The sequence below is a fragment of the Mandrillus leucophaeus genome, unplaced genomic scaffold (genome assembly GCF_000951045.1).
Source record: "Mandrillus leucophaeus isolate KB7577 unplaced genomic scaffold, Mleu.le_1.0 Scaffold5, whole genome shotgun sequence".
Lineage (NCBI taxonomy): Eukaryota > Metazoa > Chordata > Mammalia > Primates > Cercopithecidae > Mandrillus > Mandrillus leucophaeus.
Genome location: NW_012105364.1, coordinates 6,828,551 through 6,850,139, shown reverse-complemented (window position 1 = coordinate 6,850,139; position 21,589 = coordinate 6,828,551).

The window sequence follows — 21,589 nt, the reverse complement described above, 5'->3', positions numbered from 1 at the left end:
ATCCATGCTTTTGCCAGTATTTTCCACCGTGGCCATCCAGTTTCTCAAATTGAAAGCCCCAGAGTCTCCTTGACTCATCCCTCCCCCTCACTGCCACGTCTAACCCAACACTGAGTGCTCCAAATTCTTCTCCTTGAGTCTGCCCCTCCCTCCATTCCCTCCACCTTGATTTTTGTCCCTGGATTATTTGATCAGCCTTTGAACTATTCAAATTGTCTCATTTCTCCCCTGCTCCCATCCACTCTGCACACTGCAGCCAACGTGATCTTTAAAAAATGTATCAATCTGTTTCATGCCTGTTTAAAACCCTCCAGTTGCTACCCATTGTCTTAGGATGAGATCAGAGGTTCTCAACAGTGCAAGGCCCCCCAGGATAGGCCTGCTCTGTACCCAAGTCTCACCTCCTTTCACTCTTCCTCCTGAGGGATCGTTCCAGCCCCATGGTCTTTGTTCAGTTCCTCAAAGATGCTAGGCCCAGTGTGGACTCTGGGCCTTTGCACATCTGGGCTCTGTGCACATCTATCCTCTATCTCCTCCTCTGGAGAACTTCTAGCTATTCTTCAGGTCTCTTCAGTTTAGATCACCTCTTAAGAAGACCTTGCTAAGGAGGCCTTAGGAAGTCCAACCAGGTTCAATCCCCTTGTCATACCCTCTTGTAGCACCATGTAATTTTATTGTCTAAAGTTAGGTCCCCCCAAAACAAAGTATGGGTTAAAGACTTGGGAACAGGTTGTGTATTGGAGATACAAGCACAGAAATCAAGAGTACAGGAATGGGGAGAGATGGAGGAGGAGAAACCCATGGAAGGGAAAGGGGTGTTACTAAGGTTGCTGGGTTTACAAGGAGGCTGACGACTACTCCAGGACTCTCTCCTGTCATTTCCAGGAAGACTCACACAATGCTGGGACAGAACCTGGGGCAGAAAATGAAAACCTGTCAGTGCACAAGCTTCAAGGGCGACTTATGGCAAGGGATGAGTTTGGGCTCATGTGGGACTGTCCACCACAGCCATGGCTGAAATCAGAGGTGGGTCAATGGCCAGGCACGGTGGCTTTTGCCTGTAATCCCAGCACTTTGGGAGGCCAAGGCGAGTGGATCACTTGAGGCCAGGAGTTCAAGACCATCCTGGCCAAGATGGTGACACCCTATCTCCACTAAAAATACAAAAATTAGCTGGGCATGGTGGCGCATGCCTGTAATCCCAGCTACTTGGGAGGCTGAGGCAGGAGAATCACTTGAACATGGGAGGCAGAGGTTGCAGTGAGCCGAGATGATGCCACTGTACTCCAGCCTGGGAGACAGAGGAAGACTTTGCCTCAAAAAAAAAAAAAAAAAAAAAGAAAGAAAGAAAGGAAAAAAAGGTGGGTCAAGGGAATCCAAGACAAGGAACCAAAGAAACAAAGAAACAACTCCCACAACTATCTCATTGCACTTGCAATTACTACACCTGCTTAATGCTTGTCTTCCTTTATTCATGAGCATAGAGTCTGTGTCTGTTTTCTTCATGGTTACATCCTGATGTCTGGCCTATGGCAGCAGAGAATACTCAGGCATACAGTAAGTAATCAAGTAATAGTTGCCGAATTACACTGAATTGAATTGAACTGGGGTTGGGGAAGGGATGCCTAGGGAAAAAGAGCCCTGAGGTTCTACTCAGAATTTGACAGCCCCTTCTTCCTGTTGAGATTTGTAGTCAATTCATGAATTGAATGTTGGCTTTATCATTGCCTCTTTGTTTTTGTTTTTATCTTGTCAGTTCAGATTTTCTTTTTGCTTTGGATATAGATTTCCTTGCCTCAGCTGCACCATCCCATCCCACCTTCTTAGCAAGATCACGTTTCTAACTCCCTAAACTAACCCTCGTTGAGGTTGATGACTAAGAATGCCAAGAAACATCCTTACTAGTTTGTGATAGTGGAACGTGATTGTAATGAGTCCTCCTTTAAAGCATCTCACTCCACATTTGTCCTCTCATTCTACCAGTTCCGGAATGAATGTCCCTTGTCCTAGGTTCCTTTAACCCCAGCTTTTGAGGGCTCTCTATTTACCTACTGCCCACGTATTTGAGAGTTGACTGCACCCCAGGAGTTGTGCTACATTTTCTGTCTACAAAGACAATCAGCTCTGTGCTTGCCTTCCGGGAGCTCAGAAGGGTGATAAACACATAATCAACTGTAAAATTCTAAAAATGTGATAAATTCAGGGGTGAAGCAAGGATTGGGGCATGATGGGAGTGCCCTGGGGAGACACCTAACTGCCCTGTGGGTCAGGGAAGATTTTCCGGTAAGGCAATGTCTGAGTTGAGTTTGGGAGGTTGTGTAGGAGTTAATCACACCAAACGGAATGGGCAAAGGGCATTCCAGGTAGCACAGTGGGGAGGCCCACAGCTTCAGAGCATTTGGGTCGATGTGGAAGGAAGACGCTGGCAGAAGGTAAGTAGGGAGAGGGAGACAGCAGCCAGCTCAGGAAGGATTTTGTGTACTGTGCTAAGGCTTCTCCATGGTGGTGACTGCCTCCTTTCTCATTAGCCACTTCCTCAGGAAATCCCTACATTTGACTTGCATCCCCACCAGGTCACTCTAAACGCTCCCTTGAAAGTTCCCATCATATTTCCAAGTCCCACCCAGGGGGAAGGGTTATACAGGTGTGCACGCCAGGAGCCAGGACTCTTGGCACCATCTTAGAATTCTGCTTACCATATAGCCCATGAGTCTATGCCCTATTGCCTCATTTTTCAAACTCAAAATATTTTTTTAAAATGTTCCCAAATTGACTCCATGTTTCAAGTTCACTCGTTTAAGGAAATAAGGCCATGGCAGAGACAGCTCTCCGTCAGTATCTGAATTCCTCTTCTTTTTGAGACACAGCACCTACTCTACCATAGGGAAGGCTGTAGAATTTTTGGCTGAGTACAAGGCCACTCTTAGCTTCCCTTGCAACCAGGTGTAGCTGTCAGATTCATTTCTGGACAATGGGATGTAAGTGAATGTGATGAGTAGCTATGAGGAAACTCACTCAAGATATCCTGGCTTTTGCTTTTTGCCAGTTCTTCTTTTCTTTCTCCATGTGGATGCCAGAACCCAAGTGCCACCATCTTGTACTGTGAGAATACAGACCACACCCTAGGGATGGGAGATGAGCGACCCGGCAGGGCCCTGTGTCTCCAGGGACTTTGTGGGACAGAACTGCCTTGCCAGCTTTGAACCGCACACTTCTGACATTTTAACTGATAGGGATATAGACTTCTATTTTGTTTAATCCACTGTTGATGTGAGTTGTCTGACACTCACAGTTAAATATAATCCTAACCAACACAGGGTTATTTCCTTAGTCCCCCTAGACTTGAAAACTTAAATTTATTTGTCTTCCTTCAATCTCTCTAAGCACTTATGTCCACCAAGGCCCTAATCCTGTTGATTCTTCCTTTATGCTTCACCTCACTCTCATCCCTGCTTTTCAATGTCCACGGCCCTTTTGGTCCCACAATATTCTCTGGATTCCATCCCCCTCTGTCCAGTCAAGGCTGCCAACCCCCCAGATTCCTGAGGTATTCCATTCATCCTGAGGCATTACCTCAAACCCCTCAAATGTGGGTTGCTATCATGCTTAATAGGATGGAGTCCCAACATCTTGCCACATCATTAAACCATTCCATAATACAGTCCTAACCCAACTTTTCTGTTTCTCTTCCCTCTGATACACACTTTCCCCCACATCCAAGAGAGCCCCCAACACAGCCCATTTTGTTCAATGTCTTTGCCTTTGCTTCATGCTAGAGGGTCTCCACCCTGGCCGCACATTAGAATCAGCTGCAGAGCCATTCAAGATGGTGCTCTGTGTGTTAGCACTCAACGCTGGAAGGCATTCTCTCATGTGAGCCACAAAACTACCCTGTGAGATGTAGTACTATTACTGTCACCATTCTACAGAGGAGGAAACGAGAAACTTAGGAAGTTTAGGACATGGTTCCTGGTCAGATAGCCAGTGAGTGGGAAGCCAGGATTTCAAGAGATAAGATTTCCCTCTAAACCACTACTCTGTAGTCTCTTGAACTATGTTACAAGTTAAAAAATAATTATTTCTGATAGCATACCACATAATTGACAATAAATCACAAAATACGAGTGAAAATTTAAAAAATATAACTGTGTAGGTCTCACCCCAAAACAATGGCATCTGAATTTCTGAGGAGTGGGGCCCAAGTGTCTTTGTATTAGCTTTAGGGTCAGCCCAGCCTTGCCCCTAAGTGATTCGAATGTGTAGCTGGGGCTGAGAACACTTCTTTATCCAGTTGCTCCTATCTATCTGTCTTCCTCTAGTTCCCTCTCTCCACCCCACATCCTACTGGCCTTTGGGGTTCAGTCTGTGTTATCTCCTGTGTGGACCTGGCCTGCTTTTTCCAGCCTGCCAGAGTGCTCCATTCTCTGAATGCCAGTTGCAAAACTTGTCCACCCCAGCTGAGCTGACGCCTATTCTGCCCCTCGGTTGGAATTTAGCTCTTGATTTTATGCCCCTGGATCCCTGGTAGGTTTTCCATATGTAGTCATTTGCTTCTCAGCTACCTCCACCTCTGCCCCAAAAAGAGTGACAAGCATAATCATGCCTCTGTCTGAAAGCAGGACTTGAACTCAGGGTTCTGCCAAGTGGTATTTTTGGCTCAGCGCTCCTTTCCTAGGTATTGGAAACCAGAAACATGTGGGGAAACAGACTGTGACTGAGGGGCAGGGGCAGCAGCATGGTGGAGGAGTGTGGAGAGGGCCCTGCGTGCCTCTCAGATGCAAGCTTGGAAAGTGGCAGGATGATGATGAAGTGATGGTGCCTCTAGGGACTGTTTGTACCCATGTGCTGGGAAATTTTGAGAGAAAAGCCTGGGCAGGGCCTGGGTTAGAATTTGTTGGTTAAGGAAGAGGAATTGGGAGAGGAACAATTTTGGCATAAGTGACATTGGGCCCATTGAGGTTGCTGAGTGACTGAATGAATGGCTCTTCAGTTGTATTGTTAGGAAGAATTTAGGGGGCTGCAGCACGTTCGCTGCCAGACAAGAGAGGCTAAGAAGGGGTCGGAGGGAGGGTCTGTTGGAAAGGAGAGGATCTGTGGTCACCAGAGGCCCAGCCAGCCAGAAGCCAAATCCCGAGAGGGTATCTCACTCTGCCACCTGCTCACCTGTAGCCCCGGGATTTGAGGGCCATTGGCTCCTTGGCTGGGCCAATTTCCACTGCAGGTGAGGTCGTTGCCAGGTCTCCATGTCTGTGCTGATAACTCTGTCTGACGATCCCTTTCCTCCAGTGTATGAAGGAGGTGGTGAAAGGAATCACAGGGAGGGAGCATCACTTCTCTTGAGTTACACCATGACCTAATGGCAGTCCTGGGATCAGAAGCCAGCTCTCTTAATTCCCTGTCCAGGCTCTTTCTTCTTGACTCTGCTGACCAAGTTAATCACTTTGCCATTGCAGGGCTCAGAACAAGGCCTCTGGTTGGGGACTGGGGGGCTCTCTTCCTGGCCCATGTTCAACAGGAGGTCCCGGGTCTTCTCTGGCTGAGTCTATTCTTGCAAACTACGTGGGGGCTGATGTAGGACATAGAGCAGCCTCTGAGGAGACAGTCTTGTGGGTCCTCCCTAGGCCATTCGCCCTTCTGGCCCCATTGCCATCAGCATCATATAGTGAGATCAGCTGCCTCCAAGCCCCATGGGAGGCCTGGTGTGAAGAGATCAGCTCAGCAATGAAACCTGTGGCCCATGTGATCAACAACATCCTGATCTCAGCAGGCTGCAGGTAGAGGGAGAAGTTAAGACCTATTCCAGAGCATGATTGGATTGGACAGGACAGCCAAGATGTTCAACACATCAAAGGAGTCTTTCCACGAATGGGGCCGTTCCTGCAGGTCTGCCATGGAGGAGCCATGAAAACTTCAGTTCAGGCAACAACCCTCGCCCCTCAATTCTACTCCAGCCCAGGTGACTGGGCCTGTGGGGAATGTCTGACCCAAGGGCTGTGATCTCTGGACATCCCAGGAGCCTAGAAGTGGCCTGAATCAGAGGCTCTCATTAACCTGGTGCCCGCCTGAGTCATTCTGATTCTCCCCTTCACAAGTAATTTAAACTGGAGATGTGGCAAGAAAACCAGAAGGAGGCAGGGACAAATGAGTCATGAGCAACCTTCGGCGCAGCACACTAACCTGGCGTCTTGCAGCAACTGCTGCCTCAGAGCTATGAGATAGCCCAGGGAGTCAATACAGTCCCCAATGCCAAACAGCATTCCATGTCTCCAGCCCTTCTCCCCTGGCCCCACACCTCTGCATTCCAATGACAGCCAAGTCTGAACATACCTGGACTCCTAATTCCCTCCTACCCTTGTGCCTCCTTACAATGAGCCTGGTTACCTGAAGCAGCCTGTTACCAAAGGCCCCCTCAGTGGCAGCACAGACACTACTGGGGAAGCGCATCTCAGAGGCAAAGTGGGGTGCAGCTATCCCTCCCACACAGAGAACTCCTTCACTCCCACCTTGGAGGATAGGGAGTGTTACATGAGGGGACCCGGCAGGCCCCTGGGACTCACAGGCTGCCATCAATGTGCTGACAGGCCTGGGATGCAAGGCTGAGACAACCTGGGGCAGCAGTGTGGCCAAGATAGGGCTGGGCCACAGAGAACCAGTCACAAGCCTGCATGTGTGTGCTGGGCAGGCAGCTGCCACATCCTTGCTGGCTGGGTCAGAGCCCCTTGGTCACTCTGAGTCTCCAGTTTATTGTTATTCACTGAATAACAGAAGTTTCTGTGGGCCCAGATGAGACTGGGGTCTGTCTGTCTTGCAATTGTAAGGCACTAGCTTTCCTGCCAAACAGCTCATTGCGCAGATCCAGGGCCTCTCTCCTTGGAGCTGGGTGGACTCTAGCATCTCCTGCTGAAATAGCCAGGCCTCTCCTAGCCCAGGTCTTCAGAGATATCAACATCAGCACCACTCTGCATCTCAGGACAGGCCCTCGGCTGAGAGACAGTGAGCAGACCTGCAGAGCTTCCTAGGCACCTATTGTATGCCTACACTTCCTAGGCACCTACTGTGTGCCTGAGTGGCACAGCTGAGCCACATGGAGATGAGTGAGACCAACATGCAGCTCTAAGAAGTTACAACCTGGCAGGGAGATGTGCAGCTTAGAGAACTAATCATGCCACATTCAGGCTGCAATGTGATCAAAACCTTGAGAGCCATTCCCCATGATCCAGACACTAACGGTGGGTGAGCTCATAGCTCTGGGGATCAGAGAGGCCTGCACAGAGGAGTCAGCATTTGACCTGGGTTTTGGCGGCTGCATGGACTTCGACATGGAGAGGTAGATGGGAGCAGTGGTAGATGGGAAAGGGACTTTCAATCTTTGTTGACACAACATTAATGTCCGTTGTGCCCAGAATTGTGCCAGAAGCAGCTGGGGGAACAGAGGTGAGTGCCATGTGATCCCTGCTATGAGAGAGGGCCAAACAGGCAGATGATGGCTGCAGCTCAGAGTGGGACAGGAGCTGCAGGTGAGGGAAGGGCAGCAGCGGTGGAGCCCAGCAAAGCAGCCTTGGTGAATGTCTTGCTGGGAAACAAGCACAGAGAGAGGGAGGTGGAGCCATAACCTGACCCTCCCCATCTCCACTTGATTGAACCTGAATCTGAAGGCACTGGAGAGCTGCTTGCTGAAGTCTGGAGCAGAGGCTGATGGTACAGAAGGAACGACCACAGATGCCATCTTTTTGGGAGCCAGCCTCTCAATGTCACTATTCCCCGAGTGTCCCTTGATCAGGTTTCCCCAAATATGTCGCCAGGGAATATGCATATGGTGGCAAGTGTTGGTTCACTCATTGCCGAGAGAACCGTGCACAAGGGCAGGGGCAGGGACAGGAAGAGGGCATCTCATTTCTTCAGCACATTCTAGGTACTATTGCTTGTCATCTTCACAACCGCCTGTGGGGTGGGCTCCATGACCCAGTTTTGCAGTCGAGGTCCCTGCAGCTCCCGGCAAGACCAGCAGGGCACATGCAGAGGGAGGGCCAGGCAGCTCCCAAGAGGGCCAGGCCTGTCCTCTGCAGAAGTTGTTCTTTGGTGGGCTCCTACTTGAGGGGGGCAGCTGGGTTTGTTTGTCCACGAAGGTCGGTATGTGGTTGCCTGTTCATCATCTCTGTGGTCAGCAAGGAACAAAGACCAACAGCAGAATACCTGGGGTCAGGGGGCTGGGGGAACGGCGTGCTGTGCAAGACACCAGTAGGCTCTGTGCGTGCACAGAGACCTTGGGGGACCTTTCCCTAAATCTGAAGCACACCCTTACACCCTCTAATCCCCCGCCACCCCCCCCAGAAAAAGAAGCGGCGAGACAAGCCCAGGGTGAAATGAACCAACAGGGACCTCTCTGCGCCCTTCACCCGCTTCCTCTGGGAGGAAGAGGAAGGTCAATGCCCAGCAGCGGCTTCTGGGAGGAAGGGGAAGGCTAATGCCCTCTCGAATGCTCTTCCCTGCTTCCCGCACCTACTCAGGTGTGCGAGCGAGTCCGCGGAGTCCGCTCTGCCCAGCCGGCTCGCCCTCGACCGCCCTCGGAGTTCCACGGCTCCGCGCGCCGCCTCCCCGCCTCCGCCGACAGTCCGAGGCTCTGCGCTTACTATTTCGATCTGGAGGCGCATTCTTCTCACCTTTGCAGAGAGACTGGGTCAAGGGCCCAGGCTGGGAAGAAGCGACAGCTAGTAAAGGACCTCTGCCTGCCCGGCCTGCGGAGAGCCTCAGAGAGAGGACGCTCAGAAAATTCGGTCACTCCCCGGCCCAAAAGACTGTGGAGCGGGCGAGAGCAACCGGTCTCCCAATCCTCCTCCCCTGAGGAGGTGCGGGGGCGGGGCAGGCGGGCTCGGCCCACCCCAGGCGAGGAGCTTGTAGGGATGGCGGGCGGCCGGCTGGACCCCTGCAGGGCCTCGGGAGCCCGAGCGGCCGAGGGAGAAAGGGCAGGGGCGCGCCGTCCGTCCGGGAGAGTAGCTCCTCCCGCTCAGGCCCGCAGGTGTGGGTGGGGAGGGGCCGTGTCCGCCTCGGTGCTGGGTAGAGGGTGGGGGGAGGGACCTTGTCTGTCCACCTCAGCTGGGTAGGAAACCCCGACTCGGACCTGTCCTTGCGCGCCGGGGATCTAGGTACCCCCTCCCCCAGGAGGTTCCCGAGAGTCCGCCCGAGGGTAGACAGACCTAGGCGTGGTGTGCACGCTCGCGTGTGTCTGTGGGTGTGCGTGCGAGAGAGGCAAGAGGGTCTTGGCGTCCCCCGCACCCTCTCTGCCGGGTTCTATATTTTGCCTTTCTTTGTTCTCAAAATAGTAGGCGAGCGCGGCCGGCGCTGCCCTGGCGAGGGGTGGGGGCCCCGCGCTCGCTCGCGCGAGCCGAGTTAGCTGCAGGGTTACAAACAGTCTCTCCCTGCTCCCCCGGCCTGAATTAATGTGTTACTATTTCGGGCGAGCCAGTGTTTCCAGGGGAAACCTAATGACGCAATGACGTCAATGCAGGTCAGCAGCAGACTCTCCGGGAGGGCGGGCGGGCTCCCGGCTTTCGGGCTCGGCGCAGTCTGCGGGCGGGAGGGCGCCGGCGAGGTGGCGAGGGCGGCGGGCGCGGGGGCGCGGGAGCCCCGGCCAAGCCCGGGGATTGGAGGGCGCCCCCTCCCAGCGCCCGAACCCAGGCAACTTCCCGCCGCCCTGGCAGGAGTTTCTCCGTAGCCCACGGACATCCGGGAGGCTTGTGGAGGGCAGGCGGGTAACCCCCACTCCCACCCCACCTTTATCCAGGGGCAGCCAGAGGAGCCAGCAGGTCGGGACTCGCTGAGGGGGCTCCACGCGGGGCCTCCCACGCACAGGTACGCGCTGGTCCTCGGGGTGTCCCCAGTTTGGGAGGGAGACACGCACAGTTGCTCCCGTCCATACTCCTCTCGTGTCCTGGCTCCATGACTGGGAGTCTGGGAAAGAAGAATGGGTGTCTGAGACCTACCCCTCCGCTGGTGTCGCCCCGCTCTTTCTGGGCGTAGGAGCGGGCTGGCTGCTTCTCTCCCGCACCTTCCTGGTCTTGGGCTAGAACTGGGGCTTCCCACCGGCTGCGCCTCCCTCAGCGGCGCCATCTGAGGTCGGAAGCAAAGCTGGAGGGGCGTCCTGGCCAGAGGACTCAGGCTGGGGCGGGAGCCTCGGCAGCCTGGTGGGAGCTGGTGCCCACTGCAGGGTGCGTGTACGGGGCTGCCTGCGTGTGCTTGGTGTGTGTCACTTCTGGGAGCGTACCCTGTGTGTCCACGGGATGTGTATGCGCCCACGGAAGTCCTCTGTGCATGCGTGTCTGTGCCATAGGCGTGGGAACACCTCGTGCACCCATGGTACTTGCCCGGAGAGTAGGAGGCCGGCCAGCGAGGGAGCGGCCCTGCTCCAGGGTCTCTTCGCTGCTCATCCCTGCAGCTGGCCCACATTGCACCCTATTCAGCCGGATCGCGGCCCACTTTCCCCACAGCCGCAGCTTCCGGCGGCTGCACACTTCTTAGTGCTCAACCTGCCTTGGTGACCCAACTCGTTGTGCCCTTCCCTCCTTGGAGAGTGAGGAGAAGAGGGGATGGAGGAATCCGTTTCCATCCCCCGCGACCCCCTCATCTAGGGCGGAAGCGCAAGCTCAGCTGGGTGCTCTCTGCCCCCTTGATCGCCGCTCTTGGTTTTCAGCACCAGGGTCTGGACAGCTCCACACCCGGCCCTAAGGGGCCTCTTTCCTTACCCCGGCCTGGAACACCCCCGCACTGGCCTTCATAGCTTCCAGCTAGCTCCAGAACCCTATCCTAGACCCTCCTCCTTGCCCCCAACACAAACACACAACCTGCCTTCACATCCCGTACCTCTGTCGGGTGGCCAGGAGCTCCCAGGACCAGAACCTGCCTGGGAAATCTCTGAAACTGACTGGCAGGCGTCACCACATCGCAGCCCGTCTTTCTCCAAAGGGCAGTGACTGAAGAGAGACTGCTACAACCCTGCCACAGGCTCCCCTTTCCCACCTCAGTTCATTAAAATAGGTGAATAAAGCCAGATTCCTTCCCCAAAAGGCTAGCCAGACTTCAGAAGGCACTGCTGGATCTAGGATTTTCTGGATTCTACACACGCAACTGGTGGCCCCTGGGACCCCCTTCCAGACAGTCTCACAGTCCCAACTTCCTTTCTTTTTCCAAATCCAGGCCTCCTCCTGTGGAAGGGGATGGAATGAACCCCAACCATCTCTCCATTTCCAGCAGCAGAGAGGGTTCAGATGATGTCATGGCTTTGGGGGCACTGGATGGGATGATGTTTGTGCAGATTCTCACCAGAGATGTGCCCTGGGCACCCCAAGATGCCTCTAGAGGTGACTTTTGTGGGGCAAGGGCTCCCTGCAGACTGCTTTCACTGGGATGTGGTCACCCAGAGACCTCTGAGGTAGCCCCCACCCCAAGTGGGGTGGGGATACAGCAACTCTACCTGTGGCTCTCCCCACTCCTTTAGCTGGCAAACACCAGATATGTTGCTGGAATATGGTCCTAGACGCCTCTCCTTAGTGAGAGAGAAAGGTATCTCCTTCGTGTCATCCCAAACCCTCCAGGAAGAGCAGAAAGGGTTGATGTGATGCCTTAGCTGATTCAGGGATGGGTGAAGAAAGTCAGGGAGAAGTCCCCTCTCTCCATCCTGCCCTACCCTGCTTTTGAGAACTTTGGTAAGCTGGAGATGAGGAGCCCTTCTCCTACTAGGGAATCGGGCAACTCTTCCTATCTCCACATTCTTCTCTCTCAGGCAGCAGAGACTAGGCCAACCTTGTCGGATCTGGCCTAGGGCAGATCCATGTGTTGTCTTTGTTCCACTGAGGCAAAGGGCAGGAGAGATCTGGACTTGGAGAGAAGGGTGCCTCTTTGCAGAAGCTCTGGGACCGGGGGTGAGGCATGCACACTGTCAGCAGGAAATGGCCTTTTCTCTGAAGCAGCCATTGTTCTGCCTGCTGCTGAGCTACCAGGGTGAGGAGAGAAAAATCCCCCCAGGCTGGGGCAAGGGAAGGAGAAGCAGCCACCCCAGTCCAGTGGCACTTCCTTCTGACAGGGTAGAAGCCTAAGCCCAGCTCCTGTGACATTCTCGGAGTGTCCACGGGTCTCAACGGAAGCCTGAAAATGGCTGTTCTCTCAAATGAATTACTTTTCAGACAAAAAGAACTGCGTGTGACTCAGTTAAGAAGATGGCAGTGTGGACAAAACACACAGAGAGTAAGGGGATGAGCCTTCCGCTAAAGGTCAGTGGCCTCTCCAGGGTCTTTCAGCCCAAATTCAGTCCCCTGGGAGTGCAAAGCTGCCACCGTCTGCCTAGCCCCATGCCTGGCCACTTTCCAGGCTGCCCTGGCTCCATGGCCTTCCTCTGTGCTCAGCTGGGTAACATCTGGCTGCAGCCTCAGGGGAAGGCTGGCCAAGGTCGGGCAGGTACAGGGAAGTTTGCTTGTGGATATGAGCATGGTTTCTCTGGTTTTGCGCAGCAGGGACCTTGGAAACAATAGCCAGGGAAGGTGCAGGGCCCCACCCTGCAGGAAGCCAGCACTGGGCATCGGGGAGAGGGCCCGAGCCTCTGCAGTTGTCCTTGTCTAATTGCAGACATCATGGGCCAGAGGAGCTTCTGGTCTCTTAAGTGCCCTGGCTCAGGTGCTCAGCAGGGAGCTGGACTGATGCAGCACCATGCCCAACACAGAGGGCCAAATTCTCCCTTCAGCCCCATGCTGTTTGCTTAAGCAAGTCCTTATGATGAGCCTCAGTTTCTCCATCTGCATAATGGGGATTAGCTGAAGCAGAGAAGGTACCCACAGGCTTGTCCTGAGTGTGTCTGAACAACATTTTATTAGCATCTGAAGTCAGAGCTTGTCAGGAGAGCTGGCTCCTTTGTTCACTAAAATGTCTGGGTTCCTGAGAGGCTCAGGGTGCCTTCGGGTATGGGAAAGGCTGATTCAGGTTCAGTGGTAACTTTATCACCTCCTGGCCAAGTTCTCTTCCTGCCAGGGTCTCGGCCTCTCCCTGTAGATGGAAGCCCACGTCCCACTGTTCAGAAACTGGGGACCCACTGTGCCCAGGGGAAGCATGTATGGAGAACAGCTCCAGGCTGGCCAAAACCACCCCACCCTGACCCCCAATCAGGACTCCAGCTGGCAGCTCCTATGCCCCAAAACAAAGACAGGAAGATCTATGGCAAAATGGAAAGAGTTCTAAAGTTTACTCTTGGGGACAAGAAGCTCAGGGTCTTCCCTCCTACAACAAATCATGTGGAGGCCTCCTGATCACCTCACTGTCTGGCAGCTGGACCCCTGGGCACAGTGGGGGCTGAGCCAAGGTCTGAGAGAGCTGGCATAGGTAACTAACTGTGTGCTTGTCCCCAAGTGGAGCTTGCCAGGATACCTAGATCTCATGCCCAAGGCTACTGTTTGGATTGTGCAGCCATCACAGGAATACTCAGTGTGAGTGCCCTTGAGCCATTTTATTGAGGGTGACATCCGTGAGACTGGGAGGGCATCCCCTCAGCATAGAAGAGCACCCCGTGGGCAGTGGCTCTGCTTCCCCAGAGGCTGCAAGGTGCAGGGTCGGTGCTGACAGTGGGGAGGGGGCGGGATTGACCTAGCCCTATCTCTCCTGGCTGTGTGACCTTGGATTCAACATTTCTTCTCACAGCATGAACATAAATGAAGCACCGGCCATGGCCCTTCTTGGGACTGTAGTTAGAGTTGATGAGATACAGTGAAGACAAGTGTGTCAAGGGAGTGGGCAGGTACTGTTGACCCTGAGAAGACCCCAAATGCTATTCCTTCCTGGCAAGCTTTCCTGCTGCCAGGGTCTCAGCCTCTCCCTGTGAATGGAAGCCCAGGCACTGCCATTCAAGAATACAAGGAGGTCCCCTCCCCAGGAGGGAGGGATTTAGGGTGTGTGTTAGCATCAGAGTCCACAGCTTGTTAAGTGACCAGTTCTGGCCACCTCCTATCCGCCCTGTTGGTAAACAAGGGATTCCCTGCCCTAAATAGTACGAGATGGCTGAACATACAACACCGGACAATGGCAGATGAGACTGGCAGCAGTTTATTCGCCACCTGCCTTCACAGCCTGGGGGAGGAGGATGCAGCACGCCATGCAGGGCATATGAGGGTTGCAGCTGGGAGTGGCACCAGGAGCTGAGCCAACAGCAGGGGCTGTGGGAGGCAGCTTTATAGTGAAAAAGGATGTGGTATCCCCAGTTCCTGCAGGAGGTTGTGATTGGCTTGTTTGAATAAATTCGTGGGCTGGCTGGGTAGTGAAACCCATTAGGCTGAAGACCAGGTGCAATGCGGCTATCCTGGCCAACAGGAAACTAGCCAGGTGGGGAGCTTTTCTCCCTGGGTGGGAACGAGCATGTCTGGAGAGAGCTGGGGAATTCGTGGTTGGGCCTTTGGGACTCAAAGATGTCAAGACAGCCCTTGAACTGTAGGCCTTATAATAAAATGCTTCAGGCCATATGCCCAATCTCACTAACCTTTGCAACATCCCTGTGAGTTACATTTCACAGATGAGGAAACTGAGGCAGGGTATGAACCAAGACCACCCAGGCCAGGCTTGGTGCCCAGGTCTCCTGACTCCACAGTACATGCTGTCTGTGTCCATTAGGGAAGACACCTGTAACCACTTCCCAAAGCAGGCACAGTGAGTGGCGCTGTCTCCAGATGCCCTGGAAGTTCTCTGCCCTTTTCAGAACAGGATTCTCTGCAGCTTTGTTTCTAGTTGGGATGTAATTGAACAGAGCCTCAGACCCTCTTTGGTGCCTACTGATTGCAGATTGTGGAGCTGGTAAATGGATTTGCATATTAAATCAATGAGATTTCTATTCTGAAAGTCAAGGCTTACGAGTGTGGACTTGAGCTGACCAGGTGGTTGGGGAGACCTGGGTTCCAGCCTAGCCCAGCCCCTCCCTCGCTGTGTGGCTTCAGGCAACCTTCCCTCCACTGGGCTCAGACTTCTCAGCAGTAACCAGAGGGAACTAGATGGGCTTGAAGGCACCTTCAGTTTTGTTTTGAGATGGGATCTTGCTCTGTTGCTTAGGCCAGAATGCAGTGGTGCGAACATAGGTCACTGCAGCCTCGAACTCCTGGCTTCAAGCATCTTCCCACCTCAGCCTCCTAAAGTGTTGCGATTACAGGTGTGAGCCATCATGCCCAGGCAGCCTTTCAGTTTCACTGGGCGGTGAATCCTCAGTCTTTACCTGTGGAATAAAAGGTCCTATCCATGCAGGCAGAGGATTAGAAGGCAAGTGGTAGGAGGACATTTTTGTTCCTGTGGAGTGGGGAAGAGTCATGTTGACTTCGTCTTTTGGGGTGAATAGATGGTAAGATGGTAGGAGTGTAAGTCTGAATCTTTTCCCAGCCCCCAGCCCAGCCCAGCCTCACCTGCCTCAAGAAATTCACTATACTTTGCTGGCCAAGGCCTAATTCCAGAAAATGCTCTGAGGACAGAAAAGTCTGTGAAATGTTGCCATCTGGTTTTTAGAGCCCTGGAGTCCTGAAGTTGTCAGCCCAAACCCAGCCCAGCCCAGCAGACCCTCGCCTCCAGACCCATCTCTTGGGGCGTGGGCATTTGCTACGTCTTTTAATTTCTTCCTTCCCCTCCTGTAGGGTTGCTGGATTTAGCAAATAAATACCCAGTGAAATTTTAATTTCAGATAAATACAATTATTATTTTTTAGATACAGGGTCTTGCTCTGTTGCCCAGGCTGGAGTGCAGTGGTGCAATCATAGCTCATTGCAGCCACAAACTCCTGGGCTCAAGTGATCCTCCTGCCTCAGCCTCCTGAGTAGCTGGGACTACAAGTGCACCACCATGCCCGGTTAATTAAAAGAATATATAGAGACAGACAGTGTCTTGCCATGTTGTCTAGGCTGGTCTCCCAAAGTGCTAGGATGTGCTAGGATTACAGGTGTGAGCCACTGCACCCAGTGTCAAACAAGTTTTAATATAAATATGTCTCAAGATTCCCTGTTCCTAGGACCCAGAACCTGTCCATACTGGAATCTGTCTCCTCTGTCCTCAGCCTCTTGCACTTTGAGGCCCAGGGTTTCTTCTGCCTCCAGGGAGAGGAGTGTGCCAGCTTGGCCCAGCGATTTGGTATATGTGTGTATGATGCTGATAAAACAGAAAATAGTAACAGCGCTAAGAAAGCTGAGTTCCAAGCTCATATCACCAGGAGTGGGCTAGATTTGAACCTGAGTTTTTGTGTTCATTTTGTGCTTGTTCTTCAGCACCAGGGTAGATTTACAGAGTCAGCTTACAAGAGAGGAATCTGGTGCAAACCTGCAGGCTTATTGCCATGGGTCAGGTGGCAGCACTGCAGTGTGTGCTGAGAGCAGCGGGTGGGCCCTGTCCCTGTGCAGGGCCAACCAGCCCACCATGCAGCATTCAGGCTGCAGGCCAGATTGCTTTGCAGGGGTTGTGTTTGATTCCACCTCTCAGTCTGCCGATGAATGCAAGTCCTTGTGACTTTCCCTTTGGTGGCCCAGGCTGTTACTGAACCATCTGCTCCCTAGCTGGGCTTGCAGCTGGGAGTTCATGCATGATAGAAACTTTTCCTGCCAGCGTTTGGCGTTTGAAGCCAACCTGATGGGTTGGGATGCAGTGATGTCCCCCATATTTCCGGGAGGTGAAGACAGGCTCCTATGTGGGCACTCGTCCAAATTCCATTTGAGGCTTGATGACTTCCAGACATCTCCACTAAAATTGGGGTAAGGAAGTAGGAGTGTGTATTTTAAATCTCATTTTGGAGATGAGGCTAAATTAACTTCTCTGAGATGACACAGTGCCAAGACCAGCTCAGTCGGGGAGACCCTAACCCAGCGGCACTAGAGGAATTAAAGACACAGACACAGAAATATAGAGGTGTGAAGTGGGAAATCAGGGGTTGCACAGCCGTCAGAGCTGAGAGCCTCGAACAGAGATTTACCCACATATTTATTAACAGCAAACCAATCATTAACATTGTATCTATAGATATTAAATTAGCTAAAAGTATCCCTTATGGGAAATGAAGGGACGGGCCAAATTAAATGAATAGGTTGGGCTAGTTAACTGCAGCAGGAACACACCCTTAAAGACACAGATCGCTTAGGCTTTTGTTTGTGGCTTAAGAATGCCTTTAATCGGTTTTCCACCCTAGGCGGGCCAGGTGTTCCTTGCCCTCATTCCCGTAAACCCACAACCTTCCAGCTTGGGCGTTAGGGCCATTATGGACACATCACAGTGCTGCAGAGATTTAATGGCTAGTCTTGGGGCCAGCTGATGGCTGGATTTTGGGGGACTTGTTCCCAACAACACAGTGCATAGCTAAAGAGCCTCAGGCCTGACTTCACACTTACTCTTCCTTCTGGAGTCAGTGATCTCTCATATCTGTGGCCATTCCTTACAGGTAGAGTCTGAAAATAAAGGCTGTCACCCTGGCTGCATATGACAATCACTTAGGGAGGTTTACAAACGCTCAGGTTCAACCTGCAGAGATTCTGATTTAGTTCATCTGGGTGCTGCCTGGCACCAGTGGGGCGTGAAGGCTCCCAGGTGATTCTAAGGAGCACACAGGGCTAAGGGTCACACTGAGGAAGTGAGAGATGGCATAGGCCAGGGGCTCCCAGACCTTACTGCACATTGGAATCATGGAGGATCTTTAAAAATACTGACAGCTGTCTCCCTCCCCCAGACATTCTGATTTGATTAGTGCAAAAATCAGGCTTTTGGCCAGACGTGGTGGCTCGAGCCCTACGTTTCCAAAGAGCTCCCAGCACTTTGGAAGGCTGAGATGGGAGGATCACTTGAGGCCAGGAGTTCGAGACCAGCCAGGGTAACATCCCCTGCACCCCCATCTCTATTTTTAAAAAATTAAAAATTAGCCAGGCATGGTGGCGTGCACCTGTATTCTTAGCTACTGGGGAGACTAAGGAAGGAGGATCCCTTGAACCCAAGAGTTCTAGGATGCAGTGAGCTATGATGGCACCACTGCACTGCATTCCACATCCAGTCTGGGTGATACAGTGAAACTGTCTCTAAAAAAAAAAAAAATTAAGGCCGGGCACAGTGGCTCATGCCTGTAATCCCAGGACTGTGGGAGGCCGAGGTGGGCAGATCACTTGAGATCAGGAGGTTGAGACTAGCCTGGCCAACATGGTGAAACCCCATCTCTACTTAAAATACAAAAATTAGCTGAACGTGGTGGCCAGTACTTGTAATCCCAGCTACTTGGGAGGCTGAGGCAAGAGAATCGTTTGAACCCGGGAGGTGGAGGTTGCAGTGAGTCAAGATCACACCTCTGCACTCCAGCCTGGGTGACAGAGTGAGACTCCATCTCAAATAAATAAATAAATAAATAAATAAATAAATAAATAAATAAGATTTTTTAAAAGTTCTTCAGATGATTCTAATGTTCATCAAAATTTGAAAACCACTGGCATAGGATAGGGCCTTGCTCCTCTGAGTATGGTCAGCAGACCAGCAGCATCAGTGTCCCCTGAGAGCTTATGCAGAATCTCAGGCTGCACCCTGGACCCACTGAATCAGAATCTGCATTTTTTTTCTTTCTTTCTTTTTTTTTTCCCCCGAGATGGAGTTTCGTTCTTGTCACCCAGGCTGGAGTGCAATGGCATGATCTCAGCTCACTACAACCTCCGCCTCCCAGGTTCAAGAGATTCTCCTGCCTCAGCCTCCCGAGTAGCTGGGATTACAGACATGCACCACCATGCCCAGCTAATTTTTATATTTTTAGTAGAAACGGAGTTTCACCACGTTGGCCAGGCTGGTCTAGAATCTGCATTTTAACAAGATTCCCAGGTGATTTGTATACCTACTAAAATGTGGCCTAGGGAATGATATGATGATGAGGCAGATAAGGGTGTAATTTTCAAGTCAATCCCTCTGCTCATTCATTTATGCAGTCATTTTACTGATAATCACTGAGTACATGTTCTGTGCTAGCACGCACCAGGTGCTGTGTATTCAAAGAGGAACAAAACCGGGGGTGAGGCAGGCATACAGCTCTTGGTTGTAACACAAGGGTAATACCAGCACCTATGGAAGCTTGCAGAGCACACTGTGTGAGAGAGCACAGGAATGTGCCCTTTGCTGCGTGGGGAGCAAAGGAATGGTCTCGCAGGGCCTGGGATGTTCAGGGGTAACAGATGCTCAGGACAGCTGCAGGGGAGGTGAGCAGTGCAGGATGATGAAGGGTGCCCGTGTCCTTCAGAGGAGCCTTGGCATTCGCTGTGGACATTGAGGTGCCTCCGGAGGCTTTAGGTAAGAAGGAGAAGAATGTTATGAGTCAGATTGGCCTTTGTGGTAGAGAACTCTAGTAGAGAAAGTAGAAGAACTGGAATAGAGAAAACCTGGTTGTCATCGACACCAGTAGTTGGGACTCAGAAAGAATCCAGAGGCTGGTTGGGTGTGGTGGCTCACACCTGTCATCTCAGTGCTTTGGGAGGCCTAGCAGGGAGGATTGCTTGAGGGAAAGAGTTCAAGAGCAGCCTGAGAAACGTAGTGCGACTCCATTTCTAAAAAAAAAAAAATTAAAAATAAACAAAACAAAAAAAGAATCCAGAGGCCTCTTGATGAGGAGGATGGCAGAGTGGGTGGAGAGGAGGGCCAGGTTCAGGAGATGGTTTTGAGAGAGGATCTAGGTCCACAGGATTTAGGCAGATTGCAGTTTAGGCAGATTGCATACAGGGTGAGAAGGAGTGAGGATGACCATGACTCCCAGATGTGCAGTTCAGGCAACTTCATGGAGGTGGCACTATTCAGTGAAGTAAAGAACCCTGGAGCGCCGGGCGCAGTGGCTCATGCCTATAATCCCAGCACTTTGGGAGGCCAAGGCGAGCGGATCACGAGGTTAGGAGTTCAAGACCAGCCTGGCCAACATGGTGAAACCCTGTCTCTACTAAAAATAAAAAAATTAGTTGGGTGTGGTGGTGCGTGCCTGTAATCCCAGCAACTCAGGAGGCGGAGGCAGGAGAATCGCTTGAACCTGGGAGGCAGAGGTTGCAGTGAGCCGAGATCACGCCACTGCTCTCCAGCCTGGGCAACAGAGCGAGACTCCATCTAAAAAAAAAAAAAGAACTCTGGAGGCAGAGCAAGCCTGGACAGGTGGAGCAGGAAATTGTGAATTCAGGACTGCAGCTGAGAAGCTGAGATTGGAAGTAGATCAGGGTGTCAGCAGCATCCAGGGGGCTGCTGAAGCCATAGGAGTGAGTAGGGTAACTTAGGGCAGGAAAGGGAGAGGAGAACGGACACTGGGACCGCATTATTCAAAGGGGGATTGGAGGAAGAGGAAAAGGAGAAGAAGGGAGGGAGGTTGGAGAGTGGAAAGGAGCCAACCAAGACAAACTTGAAAGGATGGATCAGAAGATGAAACAGAACTCCTGAAAACAAAAACACATTCAGGAGAAAGAGCATGACTGTGGAGTAAAGTGCTGCAGAGAATGTAAGCAGGAGATGGGGACTAGCAACAGGGTTTGCTAATGAGGCCATTAGCCAGTTTCTGAGCTGAGAGGAAAAAGTTAAGTGGTTAAAGATGCAGAGGGAGAGAAAGTAACCTCTCCAGGTGCTAGGAGAAGATGGGATTCAGAGCACAGAGAGAGGAATGAATCTTGGAAAGCAGAGATGGACGTTGTTCCCATCAGTGTTTGCTGACAAGGCACAAAGGCGTCTGCTGACAGCTGGGAGGAAATGCTGGGCTGGGTGGCCTGAGTCAGTGGCTGGGCCTCTGGGGAGTGGGACAGAGGTGGGAGGTGGGGCCCCTGTCTGCAGTGGCCCCAGCAGCCTGCGTGGCATTGTATTTTTTCCAGCCACAGAGACTCAGGAGGTGAGCAGAATGAAGGTGGGTGGTTTCCCTCAAGTCTGGGGATTAGGCAAGCTGAAGGGCAAGAAAGGAAGGACAAGGGTGCTGTGAGAGCACCATTGGTGCCACCATCTTCAGGGTCAAATTTCCCTGCCCTTTGTCTCAGGAAGGTCAAATGCAGGGGCAGTCACCCCTACTCAGTGAACCTTCTTCCTGGGGGATGATGGCTAATGGGCTGCTGGTCCCTTAGCTGGGCTGGTTCTGTTTGGAAGGAGGAAGCCCCACAGATGTCCCCAGAGGCAGCTTCTGCTCTGTGTCCTCCAGCCCAGATGGCTGTAGAGAATGGAGTCCAGCAGGCTCATCTGCCCCAGGGTTGACTCTCCAGCTCCTGAAGGAATCCGGGGATCCCGGGGTTGGAAGGGACCTTAGCGATCAACTAGTCCAGTGGTTCTCAGGCAGCTGTGACCCCTATAGGCATTTTGGACATATGTGGGGATATGTCTAAAATGGCACAACAGTTAGAAGAATGCTATCCATATTTGTGCAATGCACAATTCAATCTGGCACAGCAAATTCTGTCCCTTACTCCCATGGCTTTATTTACTTCATTATTTATTTATTGAGAGACAGGGTCTGGCTCTGTCACTCAGGCTGGAGTGCAGTGGCACCATCATAGCTCACTATAACCTCAAAATCCTGGGCTCAAGCCATCTTCCTGTCTCAACCTGCTGGGTAGCTGGAACTACAGGCAGGTGC